General features: G+C 41.6%; 1 pseudogene; it reads left to right on the top strand.

The window, feature by feature from the left end:
- Positions 1–10,431: 10,431 nt before the first annotated feature.
- On the top strand, positions 10,432–11,219 carry LOC147432550 (uncharacterized; annotated as a pseudogene).
- The last annotated feature ends 212 nt before the right edge of the window (positions 11,220–11,431 follow it).

Here is an 11,431-nt window from a genome sequence, read left to right as displayed (position 1 = left end):
CAATACCCACCTACCTTAGGTTCCGGGCCCTCTGCGGGGACCCAAGGTAGTACAACCCAAGACCAAAACATAGTGTCTAGTGACTCTTCATCTGACTACGATATTATGTAAGGGCATCCTACACCAAACCCCAAGCAAGTAAACAAAAATGTACGTATCTGGGCCCCAAAACCTGGATCTAGTGTGTTTAGTCGCTTTATAGAAACCTTTAGTAGAGCTACTCACTCTGAACCTGCGGCTAGTGAAGTTAATGAAGGTGAGGAATAGGTAGATTCACCTTTGGTATCTCAAGGGGAGCCTATACTCCCCAAGAGAGTCCACATCAATATCCCACCCCCTGCTTTCATGAAAGACCCTGCAAAGCAATCACCCCCCGAAGTTCTACTACTCGATGTGGTAGGAGTCTTGTGGAGGTGCAAGAAGTTGAGCGTTATATGCAAGCGGCTAGGGAGAGGGAAATGGAGAGTTCCTAGAACAAAGCCGAGTCATGAATGGAAAGACCCTTGGGACAATAGGCATAGCAATCGAGCAATTGAGTGCTCTTGAGTTAGTAGGCAATGTGGGTCAAATTGTGGGGAACAACAATGCTTCCACCTCAAGGGATTCCTCTAGTACGTCGGGCCTAGAAGGGTTATTTCTCAACAAAAATTGGGAATATGACCTACAAACTGAAACCTTGACTGACCTTACACATGTTACACATACCATATAGGTTGGTTAGAAGCTGTACAATCTACTTCTAGTGCCACAAGTCTAGTGGAGCGGCAACATATGGTCTACAATGTCATCCATAGCATCATCCAATTAGAGAGGCAAAACCGAGGGATTAACATTCTTTCAATGGGCCTTGTGAGATTCTTAGATATGGGCAAGGCCTAACAAACGACACTATCATAGATGGGAACTCCTTCTATGAGTCTAATGGACCCTTCATATATTGTGTCACCTCAAGTTTTGGTACGGTCTGAGCCCACAAGCAGTAGTTTTACTTTTCCAAATCTAGCTCATCTGTCTCTCGGAGACACTACGACTATGATACCTACTCCGATGATGAGTACAAAAAGTACACCTTGGACCTCGTTTGTTAGCACTACACTACTACCTAGTAGCACAATGCCCCCAACAATACCTACAAGTGTGCATCAAGCCTATGTACCTGTCGCACCTCATGTCCATGTAGCTCCCACACCCTCAATTATTCCAAGGGCTTACACTCCACAATGGCATTATTGGAGCTCTTATTCAAGTGGGGACATACCATTAGCAATAATATGTCGTATCCGGCATAATCGGCTATGCCTAGGGCCACACCTATGACCTTTGGACCACCACGTGGTACACCACCATACGAGGTATGGGACCCGAGGGCCACGCATATGCCAAGGCCAAGGCCAACTCCACTCCCACATGTAGTTCCATAAGTGCCTGCACCCGTGGCCACTCTACCTGCTTATTTAGGAAATTTGGCATCATTTTCTTAAACCATCAATTGATCTATTACTGAGAATATGCGTAACACGCCTGATAGAGAGCCTAGAAGTAAGGCAGTACAAGTAACCAAGCTCGCACAAAATTTAGCAGAGATGGGGATGTGAGAAAGCATATCGAAGTGTTTGAACAAATATGTGATTCCTAGGAGAACACAATGACCTGCATAAGAGTAATGCTTTAAGCCTAACCTTAAGTGGGAAGGCTGGCATTGGTATAGAACCATAAGGGTGGAAGAAAAAAAAATTTACCCTACTCTTAGGAGATTGTCTTGAAAGAATACATACGAGAGGGAGTGCTTTGGGGTGTAGCCTCTCAGCTCGAGAAAGCCCAATGAGAGGAAGGAGAGTCGGTGAGAGACTTTATTAGTTGCTTGAAGCATTTGAATTCTTGTTGTAATCGAAATAAGTGCTTCATTAATAATCAATTACTTGATAGATTCATTAGGGGATTACAACATGAGGATATCTACAATGGCCTATTCATTAGAGGTATCACCACTTGGGAAGCAGTCACCACCAATGCGATCCAATTGGAGGATAATTTACTTAGGGGATTACAACATGAGGATATCTACAATGGCCTAGTCATTAGGGGATCACCACTTGGGAAGCAGTCACCACCAATGCAATCCAATTGGAGGATAACTTAATGATTCAAGGAGAAAGAGTGTCTGTTGAGCCTAAATCTACTAGCTCGCAAGCATCAAGGCCATGACTTTAGCAGATCTCACCATGGACATTCAAGAGAGTCTTAGAGGCAATTGTGATCCACAAAACAATCATATGTATCCAAGAAGGGAGCAACAATGGTGCTCAGTATGCTATGGTCCGCATAGTACCAGTGAATGCCCTACTTTTAGAGTAAACTTCAATGGGAATTGCAATGCTTGTGGAACGTATGGTCAGCAAGCTAAGGATTGCATAGTATTTAAGCACGCAATGACCAATAAACCAACCTTAGCATGGACAGACACACCTCGAGTGCGTGCATTGATGCCAGCCCCACCTCTTGAACAAACGTCACAACACATGGTCCATATGGCCCGAAATGTTGTTCAAACAACACCCTTACCACCTCCAGTGCTAGGACCACAACCACCACATCCGCGAATCACTTATGTGAATCAAGTGGGTTGTCAGTCATCTACTGCTTGTTTGGAAGGCTGTGAGGAAGATATATACCCTAATATTTCCTATGGGATTGATGCGCTTGAAGAAATTCCACAATACTACATGGAGGACTATTGGGGACAAGTCAAACCTGTCTATCAAGTAGTTGCTCTTGCTGCAAGAGGCCAAAATATCAATTACACTGCCAAGAGACCACCTCTTCAATGCTATGAATGTGGAGGTCCACATCATGTGGTTGAATGTCCTATTAGGCTACAAAAGAAGCATGCAAACCAATCAAGCAAGCACTTCTACAATGCCGATACTCATGTGTAATCGATGTGGCATAGATCATGTGATTGCCCAATGTCTGAATAATCCAAATGCACCAAACTCTCACACCATTAAACTTGATTGAGGTTATTGAGGAGCCATCACAAAGTACACATGTGGTACCAATAAATGTACTCACACGATTGGTGCTCCTAAAACAAAATTATATTCTTGAAGAAAGAGACACGACATCAATTGCCCAATCTCAGAAGAAGAAGAAAACACGAAGGGAGAGATCACAAAAAGCAGCGAAGTCAGACACCAGTTCAAAGACCAACATAGGGACTAGTGATGACCCCGTATATATGAACGATGCTTAAGAGAATTCTGATTCAGATGAAACCATGGAGACCAAAACAACCACTAAGAAAGAAACCAATGAGGAAGATCGTCACGAGCCACAATGGCAAGGATCCAAGAAGAAGATAGGAACTTATCCAAACCCTACAAGGAGATCAAGCGAGTCAAGAAATTGAGGATTTTGGTAGAAGATACCCAAAGGGATCTAGAACCAGCACCTAGGAAGATCTAGATTACAGACACATTGTTCCCTACTCAACAACACCCTCACAAAGTCCATAGACCCCTAGACATACCTAGTGTCATCCAAGAAGAAAGTGACTTAAAGTCATCGAAAAGTGTGCGTACTCACTTCTTGTTGGAAAGAATGTTTACAAAGGGACTACCTGACCCTATCAAAGAAATGGATCCCATCTTCCCCACGTCAAGGGACTGAAGGCCAAAAGGTGACGTTAAATATTGCCAAAATGATGGATTTCATGGCTTTAGAAGTTAGAATCACCATCATGTCCAAACTATATGGAGACCTTGAGCTTTTCTTAACTCTTTGAGCTTTCCTCAATGGAGAACTGAAGGTCGCGGCGGGCTACCACAATTTTCATAGATGGATGAGCTAGGGAGATGCCAATAGAAGAGGAACACTTAGATCCGCAACCCAACCTAGATGAGAACCTTGTTGTAGAAATACCTGTTAAAAAGTTGGACAATACTTTGAGGGCAATGAATCCAATGCAACCATACCAATCACTACCAAGGGATTAACTATAAAGGGAATCCTTGATGGTGGCGCTAGGGCTAGCATTGTGACTAAAAATTGTTGTATGGAAAGCCTCGCCTTGGGACCACAACCATAGTAGTAAAGATGGACAGTGGGTCTATTGTTAAACCTATTGGGATGCTAGAAGATCTCAAGATCAAGGTCTTTGGACATAAAATAAGAAATACCTTCATTGTTATGGATTTCTTCAAGCACACTATGGCATTGAGATTATCTTAGGATGTCCTTTCATGAGGGAAGCAAAAATGGTGCATGAATGGGTTAAAAACCATGTCTACTTGCAGTTCCAAGATTCTATCATTCGAATGGATCTTGTAACTGGTTGATCACATCCTCTAGGAAATAGGTTTATAATTGATCATAGATCTGACACCACAGTTCACTCGGTCCCATTACAATATTGTTACACATGTAAAGTGGACACTTATGTTGGGAAATATTCTCCTTATATGGATGTACTACCTGGGATGCCTGAGTCGGACAATGTGGATTGGGTCCACATAGTAGCAACCATAGACACTTGGGGAAATAGGGGGATGACCTGAGTAACACCTGAGGGGATGAAATGCCACCACTCGTACCCTTAAATATGCTAGAAGCAATGCATATAGCTTCTGATGACCTACAAGATGAAGGTTTGACTGGCATTAGAACCAGTAGCATCTCACAAGACTATAGCCCACACAATTTGGGCTCATAATCATCAATTGAAATTCTCTAAGGACAAAGAATCTGAGTTAAATCTTAGTGCAAATGTGGGGACAAACCATTCAGGGCCCAGTGGTACCCTAGATGACAATCTATCCAAGGGAGCAGAAGACACAAGTAGCGATTCAACTAGTGACTCTTCACTAGAGATCAGCCATAATAAAAAATTAGACAAGAAGAGTAAGAGGTATAAGAGGTGAAAATATCACGAAAATGTGCGTGCTAGAATAAATGAAAAGAAATCTACCGCAAAATGGCTTAATTATATAGGGGCATGTGATGCTCATCGGAAGTTGGTAGATAACTGGGGTGAATACCTTCAAAGTGTTATGTGGTGTAGTCCACAACCCATTGACATCGCACAAGTAGAGGCTACAGAGAAGCCAAAGTTGAGATGTATCGTAAGGAGACAACAAAATCGAGAGTTAGCTCAACAAAAAAAGGAATCGGAAGTGAAATCAGGATCCACGGAACAACAGGACCCCACAAACTTACACCCTGCACCTGAACATTTCAAATCCTATACCACAGAGGAACGTAAGGTTGTGTATACAAAGGCTCAAAAAAAAACTATTGATGGAAGCAATGGAGTTTATGATGGTCCAGCCATAGTTAAGGAAATAGATTTAGCAGACCCTGGAGAAGAGTCCAAACCTCTTTTCATTGCCCAAGGTTTGACAGAGACTGAGGAGTGTGTACTTAAAGAGCTAATTCTCAAGGAATTCAGGGATATATTTTCTTGGACATATCATGATATTAAAGGTGTTCCACCTTCCATGGTGCAACACACAATCCCCATTAATAGCATGGCTAAACTTGTTCGTCAGCAACGACCCTACCCAATGCAAAGATCGTTCAAGACGAGATTGAAAATCTTGTGAAATGCGGATTCATATACCCTATTGAGCACTCAGAATGGGCTTCTTTGATAGTGATTGTGCCAAACAAGAATGGGAAAGTTAGAGTGTGTGTGGATCTCAAGAAGGTCAATGTCGCCACTAGGAGGGACCATTATCCTTGCCATACTCAGAACATGTGCTTGAAAGAGTTGCAGGAAAGGAAGCTTATAGCTTTTTAGATGGGTACTCTTGATACAATCAAATCACAATTGCACTAGAGGACTAACTAAAACATATTTTATAATTGAATTTGGAGTGTTCACATTTTGTGTTATGGCTTTTGGCTTAAGCAGTGCCCTTGCTACCTTTCAAAGACTAATAAACACTGCTTTTAGAGAATATTTGAGGGAGTTTTGCGAAGCTTTCGTAGATGACCTTTGTGTTTATTCCTCTTGGAAAGAACATCTATCATGCTTACGAAAAGTTTTTGCGAAGTGCAGATTGTATCGCATCTCCTTAAACCCTTTCAAATGCCAATTTTGGGTTTAACATGGAGTTATTTAGGGCATAAAGTGTCCAAAAATGGGATTTCCACAGATGAGAGCAAAATTAAAGCCATTGCTGAATTCCCACCACCTACAAACTATAAAGGAGTTCAAAGGTTCATGGGCCATGTTGGTTAATATCGACGCGATTTAATTTAAACTTTGACGAGATATCTCTTCCTTTGTAGAAGCTTCTTATTGAGCTCCACTAGACCGTGGAGTGTGACCATACTTATGTATCCTTGCAAAAGACCTTGACAAGAGCTCCCATTCTACGAGTGCCCAATTGGAATATAATTTTTCATGTGCATATTGATGCATCAAACTTTTCTATTGGGTGTGTTCTAGATCAACTAGGAGAACATAAATTGGACAACCCCATTATCTTTGCAAGCCATTAATTGAATGATACTGAGAGAAGATACACCACTATAGAGAGGGAAGGTTTAGCTATGATTTACGCAATGACTAAATTTCCCTACTACCTTCTTGCCAACAAGTTTGTTTTCTATGTGGATCATCAAGCCTTGTCGTATCTAGTAATAAACCTTGTTCCACGAGAAGAATTACACGATGGTTGTTAATTCTCCTTGATTTTACCGTTGTGGTGAGACCTAGTAAAAGACATGTCATGGCCGATCATTTGTCTCGCATACCCAATGGTGAAGCCCCTACTAGAGTCAATGATAAATTGCCCGATACTTCCTTATTTCTAGTTGAGACCATGCCTAAATGGAGTGAGAAGATTGTGTACAAAGAGCTTCATAAGGACATAGCTGAAAAACTGTTAAAAGAATCTGAACCTTATTCTCTCATTGCAGGAACTCTCTACAGGCTAGGGAAGGACAATATTCTTAGACGTTGTGCCCGTGAGGATGAGTATTTATACATATTGCAAGAAGCCCACATGGGTATAGGCGGAGGACATTTCTCAGGGGAACTAACTAGAAGGTGTTGCAATCAGGCTATTGGTGGCCTACCTTATTCAAGGATGCATCACTTTTTGCAAAGGGATGTGATGAATGCCAATGCTTTGAGAAGCCACAAAGGAAGGATAAGATGCCTCTACATCTCATCAAGGTAGCCCAACCATTTGAAAAGTGGAGCTTAGACTTTGTAGGTCGAATTAGTCCGGTTGTGCATAACACTCAGTCACGATATATCATTGTAGCTACTACTGACTATGTGACCAAATGGAATGAAGTAAAAGCAACACAAAAAGCTGATGCAAAGATAACAGCTAAGTTCCTCTTTGAGAACATTATCACACGTTTTGGATGCCCCTTTGAACTTGTGAGTGACAATGGAACCCATTTTATAAATGAAGTGATAAAAGAGCTCACATTAGACTTCATGATATCCCACCACAAGTCTATACCTTATTATCCGCAAGAAAATGGCCAACAAGCTGAGAGTACCAACAAAACTCTCATCTCCATTTTGACAAAGACAGTTGAGGCTCACCGTACAGATTGGGATTTAAAGCTTACATCAGCTCTATGGGCTTATCGTACTTCTTACAAAGTGTCTATTAATTGTACACATTCAAAATGGTATATGGACAAGAAGCAGTTATGTCATTCTGTAATTCCTAGTTTGTGCGTAGCTTCACAAGAAGGTTGGGATGGTAACCCTATAGTTGAGAGCTTATACATCCTTGAGAGGTTATATGAAGAAAGACAATTGGTTGTGCAAAATGCACTTGTGGAGAAAGATAGAAGGAAGAAATGGTTTGACCGTCATCTAAAGAAGAAAGATATCAATGTTGGTGATAAAGCCCTTATGTATGGAGTGCATAACAAAAAGAAAAAGTTGAAATATGTGGGAAAAGGACCATATCAAGTGTGTGAAATTACCCCACAAGGTATCATTTGTGTGGAGATTCTAGATGGAGTTGAAACCATTGGATTCCTCAATGGGAGTAAATTCAAAAGGTACTATGATCCTCTAAGCCAGGAAGAGTAGCCATCCATCAAAAGAAAGCAGCCAAAGAACTTAAAAAGATCCAATCAAGAGTTGAGGCTCGAGAAACACAACAACATCTTAGACACCAATGACAGGCTAATCTGAGAATCACAGAAGTGTTTTTTGAAGACACTGATGATGATTCATTTGAATTTGAGCCACCTCTACGACAACCAATTGAAGTAAATAGCCTCTATGGGAGAGTACTATATAACGCATTATTGGATACATGAGCTCAACATAATTTGTTATCCTATGGAGTTTGGTGTCAGCTAGGAAAACAACCCCTATTCATAAGCACCATCCAAGTCAAGGGTGTCAATAAGAAGAAGACCATTGTTTTTGGAATCCTACACAGTCCTATTATTTATAACAATGGAACCATGGCTCAAAGATTTTTGGTCATGCTTGTTGATACTATGGAGGGTAATATAAACATGGGGCACAAAATGGATGTCTGCAGTCAAATGTAATATTGATTGGGAGACCGGGGGTATCACGACGCAGAAACCAACTCATGGCCCTACACCTCAAGGAATAACACCTGAAATCTCACCTCTTAATGACACAAAAAAGAAAAAATATTGCCAATCCAAAAAGTCACAACATCCTTGCCAATAGCACAACCCTCTAAAGATTCAACTTCCATGGCTATGACTGTTAAGCCTAGGAATTTTGGGATGTTTTACTTAGTGGAAGTTGGAATGTGAACTTTTGTACTTTTGGGATTCCAAGGGGTGTTCTTGGGAAAGGGCGTTGCCCATTAGTCTTATCCAAATATGTAACTGTCGATCAGTATCTTCTTGGGAATGTGAAGGCGGAAGTTATGGCTCATTTAGTCTGTTGTCAGTTTTTGTGTCTTGTTCCAGTTCCAGTTCCATTCTGATTTCTGTGCTTTGTCTATTCTGAATATCTATGCCTTAAACACTTGAGTGCAATGTGGCATGGATGGATTCAAGTTTCTCTTGTAGGAGAGAGTGTTGTGGCAATGAGGGAGGATGTTCAGAATAGTGTGAGTTGGCATGGGTAGTTGGTTGCACGCTGGAGGAAGCGAAGCAGGATATATTCCCATATTGGACAAGGTCAGTTGCTAGGTGGTTTCGTCAGTTGTAGAGATAGCCAGCGTTCGGAACCGCAGGGAATTTTGGATTATACTGGGATGCACCGAGTTTCTATAGGGGAAGATTCAAATGATACTGTGGAGGATTTGGATGGCATAGAGGATCATTTAAGTGATAGATGGGAAGAGGAAGTACCGAATGAAGAACATGATATATTTCCGCGGTTGTTTGCGGTTGCAGTTATTCAACATGCATTAGTGGTGAGAAGGAGATTGATTTTTGATCCGTTGGGAAGTACCAGTGCAGGAAATCCTGTACAAACAAGTGGACCTACAAATATGGCGGCGGCTAGGCAGGATATGCGCGTCAAATTGCAGACCTTTTCGGAAAAGTCGAAAGAAGACCCCGATTGCCACATATCTCAATACGAGACAAGATGGCAGGCCAGAGGATTTGCCGGAGTGTACGATGCCCAGGCTAAGATGCGCCAGTTTGAGGCTACTTTGGATGGGAAGGCTATGCACTAGTTCAATAATTTTCCAGCAGGTCATTTTGTTGATTATGATGGTTTGAAAGCACCATTTTTGAATAGGTTCAGAAAGGAAAAGACTCCACATGATGTGTTGACCAAGCTTAGGGAAGTGAAACAAAAGAAAATGTTTGTTGAGGATTATGCACAAAAGTTTAACCATTATGTGAGAAGGTTGGTTGCTCAAGAAAGGCCAACTGATGAAATGCTTGCTGGATATTTTTTGAATGGATTAAGGAAGGAATTGAAGAATGTTGTTGCTGGAGTTGATATTGTAGGAGGATTACAAGCATTAGTGGAAACAGCTCAAAGAGCAGAGAAAAGGTTTGGGGTCTCTCATGGGAAAGCAGCCAAGAGGTCATCTAAAGAAAAGAAGAAAAGTAGGTCGAAGAAAAAGAAGAGGTCAGATAATTCGGATTCGGACAACGATTCGGATTTGAAAACTGATACTGATTCAGATACGGAAACGGATTCTGATAGTGAAGAGGATTCCAGTGAGGATTTGGATTCAGAAGAAGAGGAGGATAAGAAGAAGAAAGGCAAGAAGAAGTCGAGGAAAAAGTCTAAAGAGAAAGAGGATAGAGTGGAAAAATTGGTAGCAAAGAAATTGAAGAAGTTGGGAGTGCAGAAAGCTGTGGAATCAAAAACCCCTCATTGTGAAATTTGTGTTAAAGATGGGCATTGGACAAAGGAATGTTGGTTTAATCCGAATTTCAGGGGTGTCATACCAGAAAGGATTCAACAGAAGTTACAGCAACAAGGACCTCGAACTCATGGGATGTTTCCAGAGGCTGGAGGAAGGTAGAGGATGTTCAATAATCAAGGATGGCAAAGGAAACAACCGTATTCAGGGTGGAGACCACAGTTTAAACAAGGGGGACCACCATTTAGAGGAAATTTCAATTCGGGAGGAGGACCGAGATTTGGAGGATGGCAGAATTCAAGACCCCTGTGGGGGGGAAATTGGGATCAGTAGCAGCGGTGGCAGAATTGACAGCCACAACCACAAGGATGGAATCATCCAGTTTGGAATTATCAAGGGGAGAATCAACAACAGCCAAGAGGGCGAGTGCCACAATTGCCAGCACCACCACCACAGTCAACTAAAGCAAACAAAGAGCCTGGAAGCAGTTTGATAGTAGTAGAATTGTTTCAGGATCAAGGGGTGAATGAAGTCGCTATGGATTGTCATCTGGAATGTGATTGTTCTAAATGTTTGCAAGAGGAAGTAGATGTATTAGTGACAACAATGTCCAAATCAAGGTTGAAACCTCCAATGGATTGGGAGGAGCAGAAGGAAATTCGAGATGAAGTAGCTGAAGATTTCATGGAAAAGGATCAACAGCAGAGCAAGCTTAAATCGAAGGAGAAAGGAGTAAAAAAGGAAGAGAAGGAAAGAGAAAGGATGGATGTTTTGTTTGAAGAGTTAACTAATTCTTTTATACATTTTACCTTGGATCAGTTATTGTCGTTAGTTCCAATTTTCAGAGATAGACTATATACAGTGATGAGGAGGACAAAGAAGGTTCTCAGTATGAAGGAGGTGCAGCAAACAGTTTAGAGTTGTCAGATTAGCCCAGAGGATGTGGATTTTTCAGTACCAACACTATCGTTGGAATTTAATAACCGCAAATTTTTCGATGTGCTATTGGATGGTGGATCAGGGATCAACATACTTTCGAAATCGGAATTTCTAAGGATGCAAGATGTCAGGTTGGAACCAACTCCGTTTCAAGTGCATATGGCTGATCATAGTAGAGTTCAACCAGTGGG

The sequence above is a fragment of the Adiantum capillus-veneris genome, chromosome 20 (assembly GCF_014529385.1).
Source record: "Adiantum capillus-veneris isolate H3 chromosome 20, ASM1452938v2, whole genome shotgun sequence".
NCBI classification, from domain to species: Eukaryota; Viridiplantae; Streptophyta; class Polypodiopsida; order Polypodiales; family Pteridaceae; genus Adiantum; species Adiantum capillus-veneris.
The sequence above is the reverse complement of the archived record's forward strand: the minus strand, read 5'-3'. Positions and strand labels throughout refer to the sequence as shown.